At 36.9% G+C, this 15,529-nt stretch overlaps 1 pseudogene; it reads left to right on the top strand.

Annotated features, from left to right (window-relative positions):
- The first annotated feature begins 8,618 nt into the window (after positions 1-8,618).
- Positions 8,619-10,606, top strand: LOC130690786 (putative sodium-coupled neutral amino acid transporter 10; annotated as a pseudogene).
- The last annotated feature ends 4,923 nt before the right edge of the window (positions 10,607-15,529 follow it).

The following is a 15,529-nucleotide window of genomic DNA, read 5'->3' as shown; positions in this document are numbered from 1 at the left end:
AGGTGAAGGTTTTGACATGGGTCCGCACACATCTGAATGGATGAGCTCTCCTATCCTATTGGCTCGTTTTCTCCCTCCAGTCGGAAATGGCAACCTATGATGTTTGCCTAGTGCGCAACCTTCACAGAATGGCGCAGCAGATGTATCACTACGTTTGATAATAAGCCCATCCACCAACTTCTCTGACTCCATCTTCCGGATGGTTTTTGTGTCTGTGTGTCCTAGGCGGTGGTGCCACAGGTGAAGAGGTTGAGCTTCTGCTCTGGATAGCACATGGAATGCAATTTGTTGACAATCTGAATTCTGTCCGATCTTCGGATATTCAGCGTGAAGGAGATGGTTCTTGTCACTTCGTATATTCAGACGATATAGATGATTGGAGAAACTTTCGCCGACCGCCACAATCTTCTCACCCTTAGAGATGATAACTCGGTCATTGTTGAACAAGACGAGTAAGCCTGCTCTTGTTGCAGATCGGACGGAGAAAAGATTGACGCCTAAGCCAGGAACAAATAGCACATTCCTTAGGATACCTGAATGCCATTCTTCATTGACATTGGTTTGGATTGTAATGTCTCCCATTCCTTTAGCTTGCAGCAGATTGTTATTATGTGCAACTCCTTTCACTGGCCAACTTCCACTCTTGACCGCTTGATAGTTTGTAAATAGATGAAACTGATCCGACATATGAATAGTACAGCCAGAGTCCACATACCAGTTGTCTCTAAAGTTATCTTCAAATTTAATGCCACCTGGGAGAGTTGTAAAAGCGTAATCTCCCGGCCAGTCGGGTTGTCTTTGAGGCTTGAACTGTGCAAATTGGGCATGTAGCGGCTGAGATCCATTAGGAATTCCATTTTCAATATGTTCTTTCTTCGTCCAACATTGGCTTTCCCAGTGGTTCTTTCCACCACAGTAGTTGCAGTTTCTCTTTCTGAATCCTCGTCCACGACCGAATGAATGTTGCCCTGGTTGCTGTGATGGAAGGCGAGCAGCAGCAGATTGTGGATATGTAGACTGTTGACTAGGAATCTCTTGTTTCTTGGCAAAGAATGCAGCGTTGACACCATCTTCTTCTTGGCAACCTTTGTTACGAGCTTCTTCCTTAAAAAGGCGTGACCTCAAAGATTGCAACGTTTTCTTGCTGTCATCCATGTTGTCCCATACTGATATTATATGCTTGTAGCTGGGAGGAAGGGTGACAATGATCTTAGTTACAATGTCAACTTCGTCAACACTCGCCCCCATATCATTCAATTGGTTTGCCATTGACTCAATCATGGTGATGTGTGCAGCAATGTCATGCTCTTTGTTGAACTCGTACTGATAGAATCTCTGCCGAAGAAAGTGCTTGTTTTCTGAGGCCACCTGTTCATACTGGTCTGTCAGACGTGTCCACATCTCCTTTGCTGATTTACATGTCATCATTGACCGTGCCTGTTGGGATTCCATTGTGAAGACTATGAAATTTCTAGCAGTGCTGTCTCGTTGGTTCCAGGTCTTAATGGCAACTGAGTTTGTCACGACTTGAGTTGCTGCTTCAATGATTGGATCAGGTGCCTTGGATGCACCAGTGACAATTTCAATCAGATCATGCTGTTCTAGCAAGAGGGTGATCTGAAACTTCCAGAATTGGAAATTCGTGCCGTCGAACTTAGCAACGTGACTCATTTCCTTGATTGGATTAGAAGTCATGCTAAACGATAGGCAAAGTTTATACTCGAATGTAGTTTTCTTTATGTTACAGTATGCGTTCAAATAACTGGGCCCATAACCTGTTAAACAAAGTATACATACAAGAGTTAACACCTTACTTGCTTTATATTTATGAATAGACTGACACCACAGAAATTGCCACATAGATCCAGATAGACTTTTCAACACTGACATATGACATAACGTAAAGAGGAATCAGGGCAACATGGTTACATAAAGTGGAAGCCTCTTCTCACCACATGAGATGGAAATTGGTATTTCAACAATGCGTACCGATATTTTCCATGGCTTTATGATGCCAAACGTGAGTGGAAATATTTAAATTGACAAGGAGAATGCCAGATTTAATGATCAGCTTTTTAAATGCATAGGCAGGTGTTCGAAGTATACCAGAACCTTCCCTAAAAGCAATGGATCGAGTAATATCGACAGCCATTGATTTGTGCACTTTTATGTACATGGGGGTAGGAATAGCTGGCTACCTAGCCTTTGCGGATACGCATTTTACTGGCAAGTCAACATATTGTAAACTTTTTGCCTAGGAAAATCTGACGAATTTCATTGGGTCATATTTTGTCTCGACTAGGCAATATCCTCATAAGTTTTGCGCCGTCTTTTGTAACTGACCTTATGAAAGTGGGATTCCTGCTATCGATTATCTTGAGCTTTCCGTCGTGTGTTTTGCCCTGCAGGACAAGCTTTCATTCATCAGTGTATGGAAAGGTAAAGCGTTAATTCATTGATGATGTAATCGTTATGCCAAAGTGTTTGCTTTTGTTTGTTTTTTAAGTTGAGGAATCCCTTCAGACGTCTGAAACTAGTGGCGGGATGTCAGGAGGAACAACCGGCTCACTTTCGGATTTCCGTTTCAAAATCCTGACATTCATAATCGTCACGGCAACCTTAATAATAGGTAAAGTTTATTGAAATCTAGTACAATAAGATGAAAAAGAAAATATAAATGTCGATTGGTGTCTGTTGGTATCTGCATTCCGAATGTCGAGTTCGTTTTAGGTCTGGTGGGTGCCACTTCAGGAACGGCAGTTTGTTGTGTTGCGCCTGCGTGGATTTATCTGCAAGTTGTCCCATCGACTTCTGGTGAACGCTGGATTGCCAAAGTGGGTCTTCGAAGAATTTTGTCACTCGCAATAACTAAAGAATTCTCCGTGCGTTAGGTACTGTTCGTGTGCGGATTGATTATTCTTCTTTTGGGCACCGCTGCCAATATTTATGCAGAGGAAGAATACTCGGAAACTCACGCTGAGGTCATCATTCCGCCTAGTTTAAGGGAAATCGAAGCCAAATTTGACCTTCCGTTGCCTCAGTCATCGCCAGCAGTAGTCATGATGGACAACTTCAACAGACTTGGTGATAATTCCTTCAATGATCCTCTTAGCTTCAATAGGTCAGCATTCGGTTTGGGATTTCATTCCCAGATTATCGTTTAAGTTGTTGTGTTTTTCGTCTCGCTTTTTTATTCTTATTCAATACTATCATTAGGACAATTTGATCTACTACATAGATCTTTTATTTACTGGTTTTCGTTCATTTTCAGGAGAAAAAAACGAAGAATTGGGATCCAATAATGATGTAACAGCCGCGATTGAAGAATTAGCAATTTCAAATATTAGTCTGGCGGTTGTGCAATCGGCAGTTCCAGCAGTCCAGATACAAATAAACCGTTGCATTAATCCATAGAGAGAACTACCACAAGCTCCCACAGTGCACGTGTGCTTCCCCTCAACGTGAAGTGAAACAGGTGAAAACCATCGAGATAAAAGTACCAAGATCAGTTTGGTGCTCAACCAATCTGATTGTGTGTGCAAAACTGTGTTATTCCTGTGTGAGCAATTACTGAAGTCAAAAGCGGACTTTCTACGTATAATCTGCGGTATTTACACCATAAGAAAGGAGACTAACAAATAGCATATCGAGATGAGATACATTGACTATATAATAATATTATGACTCAAGCTATAGAAGAGAGAATTCATGTGTGAATTTAGTCCAAGGTTGAGCATCGAACTGGGTTTCAACCTTAGTATGTTGATACCCGCAGCCAGACGCTTTACAAATAAGCTATGATAGTTATACAGTCGCTGATCAGACTGGCAAATAGCATAGCAAGAAGAAAACATTGACTATACAAAATGATCGTGCGTTGACTCAAGGTATACGAGACTGAAATTATATGTGACTATAGCTCAATGGTTGAGTATCGGCAAGCTATGCCGAATATTAGGGTTTAATACCCAATAGTTGCAGAAAGTGTAATTGGTGTCATGTGTGTGTGTATGTTTCTGGTGTCAAATTATGTAAATGTGTCAGTTGTAATAAAATGTGTGTGATGTATAAATGTTTCCTAATAATTAATAATACAAAAATTACAAAGTAATCATGGGTTGTTAATGCCATTGACAGTCATTTGCCATGATTGTGTAGCTGAAGATAGTTGCGTAAGACGAAGTAGGAAAAAAAATCGCCGTATCGTGATACAGAAAAAAAATACAATTAACTCAATGTAACAATCAGGTGTGTAATTAATTTTAAAATAATACCATTCGCAGGACGAGAAAAGATTTTTCGAGCCGCAGAAATAGAGGATAATATTTTCAATGACATTTTTTACTATTCAGTATGTTTAAAAAGATTTTAAGAAAAAAAAAAGATTATAGGGTTTTAGTGCAATTGACACGAGTGATGCATCATTACGGGTCAAAATGTTTCTCTTCCCCATGTGACACAAATGTCGGAACTGTTATGATGGCCGTAACGTCACGTCACGTCACGTCACCATCCAATACAGTCTTTAACGTTGGCATTTTTCCAACTATTTGAAGTTTTTCTTTTTCGAACACATTAAATATGAGACTGATGATTAATGAAGAACCGCGACATCTGTTTGGTCAATACTCACAAGTATACATTCATTTGTTTGATGTCAAATCGTTCGGTGGCAAAAGTTCTTCTTCCAGAAGACTCATTTTCTGAAAAAAAAAAATGTTTACGATGAGAAAGCTTCATCTAGGCAGACGATGGACAGGTTAAAATATTTGAAACAACAAAAGAAAACACATGTCATAGTTTAGAATGATCGAATAAACGCTCATGAATATTATAGCAGAAACAAATACGATCAACTGAAAGTGTAGCGATCCACGTTCTGATGCAAATGAGAGATTCTTTGGCGCTGTTGCTGTATCGTTAAGACATTGCCATCTTTTCAAAATGGATTTCCTACTAAACACCATGCCTTTTTTCATAGAATATTAGCCAAATCATTTTGAAAAATAAAAAAAAACATGCATTTACCTAGTTGACGAACAACGTACCTATCTTGCCTAACTCTCGTTCCTCTTCGTTCCTCTTAGTATCTTCACATCTACATTGTTCAGACATAGTATGTCCCTTTAATGAACTAAAAGATAAAAAAAAAAAAAAAAATAATTAACACAATTACGTTTTCAGAAAACATGTACAAGAAACCTATTTACCTTGTTGACAGAAATGACACCAGAATAGTACTTTAAAATATTCAGTTCGGAACCACAAACTAAAAAGCATTAATCAATATCTGTTGGCCATAATTACCATTTAACAGTCTTGATTTCTATATAACAGGGCCAGTTATCTAATGACCATGGATATCTATTTACCCATTTAACAATTTCTGACTGACTTTTCTGTTTAAAAAATATTAGCTTATTATTGATAACGAAATCTTGGCAATTGCACATACAGTTTTTTGTAAGGGAACAATATAATTTTTATCATCAAAATATCTGTTGATAATCAATAACAATTTCAAAGACTTTTCTTTTAAAAAATTTAGCTTATTATTGAGAACGAAATCTTCAATTGCACATACAGTTTTTTGTAAGGGAACAATATAATTTTATCAGCAAATCTGAAATCAATAAAAAAAAAGTTTTTTTTCGTTTCACAAGAAATACCTGTTGCAAATACATTCCGTATTGTTTCTGCAATGAAATTAATGTCAAAATTCCATTCTTACAAGGATTGCTGGTATTCAAAGTCCTAAAATAAATGCTTTATGGCATTAATGTACAGAACGAAAAATTTGCATTTACCTTGTTTGACGAACGTTTCTATCTTGCCTGTAGCATTTTTTGTTCATGTTTTGGTATGGCCCAGTGGAGAACCTGTGTTAATTTTAATATTTCAATCTATTTTACTTTAAACCTACATAGAAAGACATCCTGATGTTGCACATATAATACTTACGGCAGTAGATCGTTTATTTATGACAATCCATTGCTTGTATGAAATTGTTATTCCACTTGTTTTCCATCTGTCATAATCATTTCGCTTTTCTGGGTCACAGAGCACCTCCTTAGCTTCCTGTTGGAATGACCAGAAATTAACTGTATCTATCACATTACTTGGTTAATGTGCAAAATCTATTTACCTGAAGTTTTTGAAACTGAGTAGTGGACTTGTCATATGGATTCTTATCAGGATGACAACGTAATACTCTGTGTTTGTATTAGGTTAATATTTGGTCAACCTATTTATGTATGAAGTGAATATAAAGAACTAAAAAAAAAGAACAAACAGCACAAATCTGACCGAAACTTACACTGGAGGAATCATCGCAACCTAATGTGTAGTAGTAGTCATCTTCCAGGCATCGCTCATTGAATGTAATTGCATCCATATCGTTAACCAAAAACAAGAGTACATATGGCAATACGGCAATCCGTTTTACCCAAATAAAAATAAAAAATATTGGTTTTTTTTTCTGTTTGACTTCTATCGCCATCTACCGGTCACATTTCTAGTTAATTGTCTATACACTGACCGAAAAAATTTTTAAGCCCGACTAAATAAGCCCGACTTAATAAGCCCGACTTTCTGTTTTTTTTACGGGTTAATTCAAAAAATAGAAGTCTGATATAAAAACATACCCCATTTTCATGATCAGCGATTAATTTCGCATCGGAATACTGTATTTTTAATGAAATCTAGGATTTGAGGAAAAATGGAAAAGCGAGAAGGCCTTCTCACTTTTGCAATTTTGGCAAAATTTTAGATTTCGCTTTAAATACGTGGTTTCGATGCAGAATTGAACGGGCATCACGAATATGAGGGTTGTTTTCTCGTGGAACTCATAGTGTTTTAATAAAACGTAAAAAACGGGGAAGTTGGGTTTAAAAAAATAAGCCCGACTAAAAAAATAAGCCCGACTTTATCTTTAAATTACGATTATTTCAAAAACGGCTTACTTGAAAATAAAACAAATGGTTTTTTCTGAATCCGCGTTAAAATAGGGTTATACTGTGGGATTTTCATCGCATTCCGAGAGATTTCGATTTTTTCCGATTTTGACAAAAGTGAGAAGGCTATAGCCTTCTCTCTTAGCAATTTTGACAAAATGTTAGATTTCGCTTTAAATACATGGTTTCGATGCAGAATTGAACGGAGATCACGATTGTGAGGATTGTGTTCTCGTGGGACTCAAAGTTTTTTAATAAAACGTAAAAAACGGTAAAGTTGGGTTAAAAAATAAGCCCGCGCTTATATTGTCGGGCTTAAAATTTTTTCCTATTAAAAAATAATAGCATTGAATCTAGATAACTATAGATGATTCTGATTAAAAATTACTCAAGGAACATGAAAATGGAATTTGTCTTTACGTAGAGTTTATACTTTTGGAGTAATCTAAAATATGAAATAAATGTGTGTGCGAATCGAAACCATTACTAGCGCGCCAGTACGCTACAGCGCTAGCGTGAAACATCAAACTTCTTTGATTATTCAACGTTTGCATATGTATTTTATGTATATACTTGCATGCATATGCATATGTATTATACCTGAACATGTAGACTCAATCTTTAACGCATAACCCAAAAGGTAACTAACGTTCAAAAAATCCTTTGTGGAATATTCATGGTGACAACTGAATGGATTGTAATTACGAACAACCATTATCAACTAGACTTGATAAGTCCTGGGAATGTGGCATAAGGTCATTGTTTTCCAAAGCGGAAATTTAGAAACCGTGATTGTTAAAGTATTATGGCCCAACAGACGCGATGAGCTGCATGCAGGGCTACTTATACGTTTGGATATGAATGCAAAAAATAAATAATGACAAACCTACATTAGCTTTAACTTACTTTCCCTTCACAACTAGAATAGCACCAAGCCAATGCATGAATGCACTAGTGCCAAAATCGGCCGCAAGGTGATATGGAGTATTCTTGCATGTCATTAACGGTGCGTGATGCCACGCCCTAATTCGTGAGTGCTACATAATAATTGAAAATTTTAAACATTTACTCAAGTGTTTTGTTTATAATTACCTTGGATGTTGTTTATCACTATTTTCTGAATACAGTTCATTTATTACATTGTGCAATAGTTTCACTGAATTTAAATGAGAATTAGTTTAAGACGGAAAATGCCCGCTAGCGTTATCAACATGGTTTGGGGTCGTCATTCACGGTATATAATAGTTGCGTGAACATCTTTAACGTAGCGGCACTTGAACAATGACTGGGTATGGTACCCTCCCAATGTTGGGAACTAGTACCAAGAGTCTGTAAGCAATTACAACTCGAAACGTCAAGCGTTGGTATGATGATGATGGCACCCACAATGATTGGTCCACCAATCATTGGCCCCCCATTCCAATGCAGAACTGAATAGAGATGTAAGAGCTATCAGCTGATGCGAGATGGGGATCATATAGTACAGCAATATGATCTCCATCGGGGCAGGTCTGGAGGATACTAGTATGTCAGTCAAGTGCTTAGCGCAACCTTTTTGGCTATTTTTTCAATAATTAAAATAAAAACTGTCAAACCGAAACTCCTATCTCTGCCGAATATTTAAGCATTTCCTTAACATATAAAAATCTAAGGGCGAAATGAGGAAATAGCCATTATCTGGGCTGCTGCATTGCCTATCTGGTTGTTGTACTGGCGATCTCGGTCCAGAAATATTAATCAAAATAGGTGTAAATTACTCCTTGCAGTCAGCACGAATACTTATTCTTATGGCAGGTAAGCTCTCTACTGGATGCCAGTGATATTATTTCCATAAGGTTCTAAAATATATAACTTAATCATACACAGGAAATAGCATGTTCATCATATACCTCTGTGCCTCTTGAGAGATATTGAAACATTGGATGTAGTGTCAACAGTTTCTGTGGCTATGTAGTACATGTTATTGGTTTTGAAAGCATGTACATGATTCCCTGCCCTTAATTATGTTTTATGCATCCTTCTACATGAAGTATGCTACCAAAATAACAGTGCAGTTATGACAGATTTTTTTTTCTTTTTCAGTCCTTCTTTGAGGCTGGTGTCCAGGGCCTAACCGAAGGAATGTCTTCAAATATTGAAGTATGGAAAATAGGGGGTGTACTCCAATGCGTACCGATATTTTCCATGGCTTTATGATGCCAAACGTGAGTGGAAATATTTAAATTGACAAGGAGAATGCCAGATTTAATGATCAGCTTTTTAAATGCATAGGCAGGTGTTCGAAGTATACCAGAACCTTCCCTAAAAGCAATGGATCGAGTAATATCGACAGCCATTGATTTGTGCACTTTTATGTACATGGGGGTAGGAATAGCTGGCTACCTAGCCTTTGCGGATACGCATTTTACTGGCAAGTCAACATATTGTAAACTTTTTGCCTAGGAAAATCTGACGAATTTCATTGGGTCATATTTTGTCTCGACTAGGCAATATCCTCATAAGTTTTGCGCCGTCTTTTGTAACTGACCTTATGAAAGTGGGATTCCTGCTATCGATTATCTTGAGCTTTCCGTCGTGTGTTTTGCCCTGCAGGACAAGCTTTCATTCATTAGTGTATGGAAAGGTAAAGCGTTAATTCATTGATGATGTAATCGTTATGCCAAAGTGTTTGCTTTTGTTTGTTTTTTAAGTTGAGGAATCCCTTCAGACGTCTGAAACTAGTGGCGGGATGTCAGGAGGAACAACCGGCTCACTTTCGGATTTCCGTTTCAAAATCCTGACATTCATAATCGTCACGGCAACCTTAATAATAGGTAAAGTTTATTGAAATCTAGTACAATAAGATGAAAAAGAAAATATAAATGTCGATTGGTGTCTGTTGGTATCTGCATTCCGAATGTCGAGTTCGTTTTAGGTCTGGTGGGTGCCACTTCAGGAACGGCAGTTTGTTGTGTTGCGCCTGCGTGGATTTATCTGCAAGTTGTCCCATCGACTTCTGGTGAACGCTGGATTGCCAAAGTGGGTCTTCGAAGAATTTTGTCACTCGCAATAACTAAAGAATTCTCCGTGCGTTAGGTACTGTTCGTGTGCGGATTGATTATTCTTCTTTTGGGCACCGCTGCCAATATTTATGCAGAGGAAGAATACTCGGAAACTCACGCTGAGGTCATCATTCCGCCTAGTTTAAGGGAAATCGAAGCCAAATTTGACCTTCCGTTGCCTCAGTCATCGCCAGCAGTAGTCATGATGGACAACTTCAACAGACTTGGTGATAATTCCTTCAATGATCCTCTTAGCTTCAATAGGTCAGCATTCGGTTTGGGATTTCATTCCCAGATTATCGTTTAAGTTGTTGTGTTTTTCGTCTCGCTTTTTTATTCTTATTCAATACTATCATTAGGACAATTTGATCTACTACATAGATCTTTTATTTACTGGTTTTCGTTCATTTTCAGGAGAAAAAAACGAAGAATTGGGATCCAATAATGATGTAACAGCCGCGATTGAAGAATTAGCAATTTCAAATATTAGTCTGGCGGTTGTGCAATCGGCAGTTCCAGCAGTCCAGATACAAATAAACCGTTGCATTAATCCATAGAGAGAACTACCACAAGCTCCCACAGTGCACGTGTGCTTCCCCTCAACGTGAAGTGAAACAGGTGAAAACCATCGAGATAAAAGTACCAAGATCAGTTTGGTGCTCAACCAATCTGATTGTGTGTGCAAAACTGTGTTATTCCTGTGTGAGCAATTACTGAAGTCAAAAGCGGACTTTCTACGTATAATCTGCGGTATTTACACCATAAGAAAGGAGACTAACAAATAGCATATCGAGATGAGATACATTGACTATATAATAATATTATGACTCAAGCTATAGAAGAGAGAATTCATGTGTGAATTTAGTCCAAGGTTGAGCATCGAACTGGGTTTCAACCTTAGTATGTTGATACCCGCAGCCAGACGCTTTACAAATAAGCTATGATAGTTATACAGTCGCTGATCAGACTGGCAAATAGCATAGCAAGAAGAAAACATTGACTATACAAAATGATCGTGCGTTGACTCAAGGTATACGAGACTGAAATTATATGTGACTATAGCTCAATGGTTGAGTATCGGCAAGCTATGCCGAATATTAGGGTTTAATACCCAATAGTTGCAGAAAGTGTAATTGGTGTCATGTGTGTGTGTATGTTTCTGGTGTCAATTATGTAAATGTGTCAGTTGTAATAAAATGTGTGTGATGTATAAATGTTTCCTAATAATTAATAATACAAAAATTACAAAGTAATCATGGGTTGTTAATGCCATTGACAGTCATTTGCCATGATTGTGTAGCTGAAGATAGTTGCGTAAGACGAAGTAGGAAAAAAAATCGCCGTATCGTGATACAGAAAAAAAATACAATTAACTCAATGTAACAATCAGGTGTGTAATTAATTTTAAAATAATACCATTCGCAGGACGAGAAAAGATTTTTCGAGCCGCAGAAATAGAGGATAATATTTTCAATGACATTTTTTACTATTCAGTATGTTTAAAAAGATTTTAAGAAAAAAAAAAGATTATAGGGTTTTAGTGCAACTGACACGAGTGATGCATCATTACGGGTCAAAATGTTTCTCTTCCCCATGTGACACAAATGTCGGAACTGTTATGATGGCCGTAACGTCACGTCACGTCACGTCACCATCCAATACAGTCTTTAACGTTGGCATTTTTCCAACTATTTGAAGTTTTTCTTTTTCGAACACATTAAATATGAGACTGATGATTAATGAAGAACCGCGACATCTGTTTGGTCAATACTCACAAGTATACATTCATTTGTTTGATGTCAAATCGTTCGGTGGCAAAAGTTCTTCTTCCAGAAGACTCATTTTCTGAAAAAAAAAAATGTTTACGATGAGAAAGCTTCATCTAGGCAGACGATGGACAGGTTAAAATATTTGAAACAACAAAAGAAAACACATGTCATAGTTTAGAATGATCGAATAAACGCTCATGAATATTATAGCAGAAACAAATACGATCAACTGAAAGTGTAGCGATCCACGTTCTGATGCAAATGAGAGATTCTTTGGCGCTGTTGCTGTATCGTTAAGACATTGCCATCTTTTCAAAATGGATTTCCTACTAAACACCATGCCTTTTTTCATAGAATATTAGCCAAATCATTTTGAAAAATTAAAAAAAACATGCATTTACCTAGTTGACGAACAACGTACCTATCTTGCCTAACTCCTCGTTCCTCTTAGTATCTTCACATCTACATTGTTCAGACATAGTATGTCCCTTTAATGAACTAAAAGACAAAAAAAAATAATTAACACAATTACGTTTTCAGAAAACATGTACAAGAAACCTATTTACCTTGTTGACAGAAATGACACCAGAATAGTACTTTAAAATATTCAGTTCGGAACCACAAACTAAAAAGCATTAATCAATATCTGTTGGCCATAATTACCATTTAACAATTTCACCCCTTCTGACTTTTCTGTTTAAAAAATATTAGCTTATTATTGAGAACGAAATCTTGGCAATTGCACATACAGTTTTTTGTAAGGGAACAATATAATTTTATCAGCAAATCTGAAATCAATAAAAAAAAAGTTTTTTTTCGTTTCACAAGAAATACCTGTTGCAAATACATTCCGTATTGTTTCTGCAATGAAATTAATGTCAAAATTCCATTCTTACAAGGATTGCTGGTATTCAAAGTCCTAAAATAAATGCTTTATGGCATTAATGTACAGAACGAAAAATTTGCATTTACCTTGTTTGACGAACGTTTCTATCTTGCCTGTAGCATTTTTTGTTCATGTTTTGGTATGGCCCAGTGGAGAACCTGTGTTAATTTTAATATTTCAATCTATTTTACTTTAAACCTACATAGAAAGACATCCTGATGTTGCACATATAATACTTACGGCAGTAGATCGTTTATTTATGACAATCCATTGCTTGTGTGAAATTGTTATTCCACTTGTTTTCCATCTGTCATAATCATTTCGCTTTTCTGGGTCACAGAGCACCTCCTTAGCTTCCTGTTGGAATGACCAGAAATTAACTGTATCTATCACATTACTTGGTTAATGTGCAAAATCTATTTACCTGAAGTTTTTGAAACTGAGTAGTGGACTTGTCATATGGATTCTTATCAGGATGACAACGTAATACTCTGTGTTTGTATTAGGTTAATATTTGGTCAACCTATTTATGTATGAAGTGAATATAAAGAACTAAAAAAAAAGAACAAACAGCACAAATCTGACCGAAACTTACACTGGAGGAATCATCGCAACCTAATGTGTAGTAGTAGTCATCTTCCAGGCATCGCTCATTGAATGTAATTGCATCCATATCGTTAACCAAAAACAAGAGTACATATGGCAATACGGCAATCCGTTTTACCCAAATAAAAATAAAAAATATTGGTTTTTTTTTTCTGTTTGACTTCTATCGCCATCTACCGGTCACATTTCTAGTTAATTGTCTATACACTGACCGAAAAATTTTTTAAGCCCGACTAAATAAGCCCGACTTAATAAGCCCGACTTTCTGTTTTTTTTACGGGTTAATTCAAAAAATAGAAGTCTGATATAAAAACATACCCCATTTTCATGATCAGCGATTAATTTCGCATCGGAATACTGTATTTTTAATGAAATCTAGGATTTGAGGAAAAATGGAAAAGCGAGAAGGCCTTCTCACTTTTGCAATTTTGGCAAAATTTTAGATTTCGCTTTAAATACGTGGTTTCGATGCAGAATTGAACGGGCATCACGAATATGAGGGTTGTTTTCTCGTGGAACTCATAGTGTTTTAATAAAACGTAAAAAACGGGGAAGTTGGGTTTAAAAAAATAAGCCCGACTTTATCTTTAAATTACGATTATTTCAAAAACGGCTTACTTGAAAATAAAACAAATGGTTTTTTCTGAATCCGCGTTAAAATAGGGTTATACTGTGGGATTTTCATCGCATTCCGAGAGATTTCGATTTTTTCCGATTTTGACAAAAGTGAGAAGGCTATAGCCTTCTCTCTTAGCAATTTTGACAAAATGTTAGATTTCGCTTTAAATACATGGTTTCGATGCAGAATTGAACGGAGATCACGATTGTGAGGATTGTGTTCTCGTGGGACTCAAAGTTTTTTAATAAAACGTAAAAAACGGTAAAGTTGGGTTAAAAAATAAGCCCGCGCTTATATTGTCGGGCTTAAAATTTTTTCCTATTAAAAAATAATAGCATTGAATCTAGATAACTATAGATGATTCTGATTAAAAATTACTCAAGGAACATGAAAATGGAATTTGTCTTTACGTAGAGTTTATACTTTTGGAGTAATCTAAAATATGAAATAAATGTGTGTGCGAATCGAAACCATTACTAGCGCGCCAGTACGCTACAGCGCTAGCGTGAAACATCAAACTTCTTTGATTATTCAACGTTTGCATATGTATTTTATGTATATACTTGCATGCATATGCATATGTATTATACCTGAACATGTAGACTCAATCTTTAACGCATAACCCAAAAGGTAACTAACGTTCAAAAAATCCTTTGTGGAATATTCATGGTGACAACTGAATGGATTGTAATTACGAACAACCATTATCAACTAGACTTGATAAGTCCTGGGAATGTGGCATAAGGTCATTGTTTTCCAAAGCGGAAATTTAGAAACCGTGATTGTTAAAGTATTATGGCCCAACAGACGCGATGAGCTGCATGCAGGGCTACTTATACGTTTGGATATGAATGCAAAAAATAAATAATGACAAACCTACATTAGCTTTAACTTACTTTCCCTTCACAACTAGAATAGCACCAAGCCAATGCATGAATGCACTAGTGCCAAAATCGGCCGCAAGGTGATATGGAGTATTCTTGCATGTCATTAACGGTGCGTGATGCCACGCCCTAATTCGTGAGTGCTACATAATAATTGAAAATTTTAAACATTTACTCAAGTGTTTTGTTTATAATTACCTTGGATGTTGTTTATCACTATTTTCTGAATACAGTTCATTTATTACATTGTGCAATAGTTTCACTGAATTTAAATGAGAATTAGTTTAAGACGGAAAATGCCCGCTAGCGTTATCAACATGGTTTGGGGTCGTCATTCACGGTATATAATAGTTGCGTGAACATCTTTAACGTAGCGGCACTTGAACAATGACTGGGTATGGTACCCTCCCAATGTTGGGAACTAGTACCAAGAGTCTGTAAGCAATTACAACTCGAAACGTCAAGCGTTGGTATGATGATGATGGCACCCACAATGATTGGTCCACCAATCATTGGCCCCCCATTCCAATGCAGAACTGAATAGAGATGTAAGAGCTATCAGCTGATGCGAGATGGGGATCATATAGTACAGCAATATGATCTCCATCGGGGCAGGTCTGGAGGATACTAGTATGTCAGTCAAGTGCTTAGCGCAACCTTTTTGGCTATTTTTTCAATAATTAAAATAAAAACTGTCAAACCGAAACTCCTATCTCTGCCGAATATTTAAGCATTTCCTTAACATATAAAAATCTAAGGGCGAAATGAGGA

Source organism: Daphnia carinata, unplaced genomic scaffold (genome assembly GCF_022539665.2).
Source record: "Daphnia carinata strain CSIRO-1 unplaced genomic scaffold, CSIRO_AGI_Dcar_HiC_V3 NW_026453000.1, whole genome shotgun sequence".
NCBI classification, from domain to species: domain Eukaryota; kingdom Metazoa; phylum Arthropoda; class Branchiopoda; order Diplostraca; family Daphniidae; genus Daphnia; species Daphnia carinata.
Note: the sequence above shows the minus strand (reverse complement) of the source record. Positions and strands in the feature narration are given on the sequence as shown.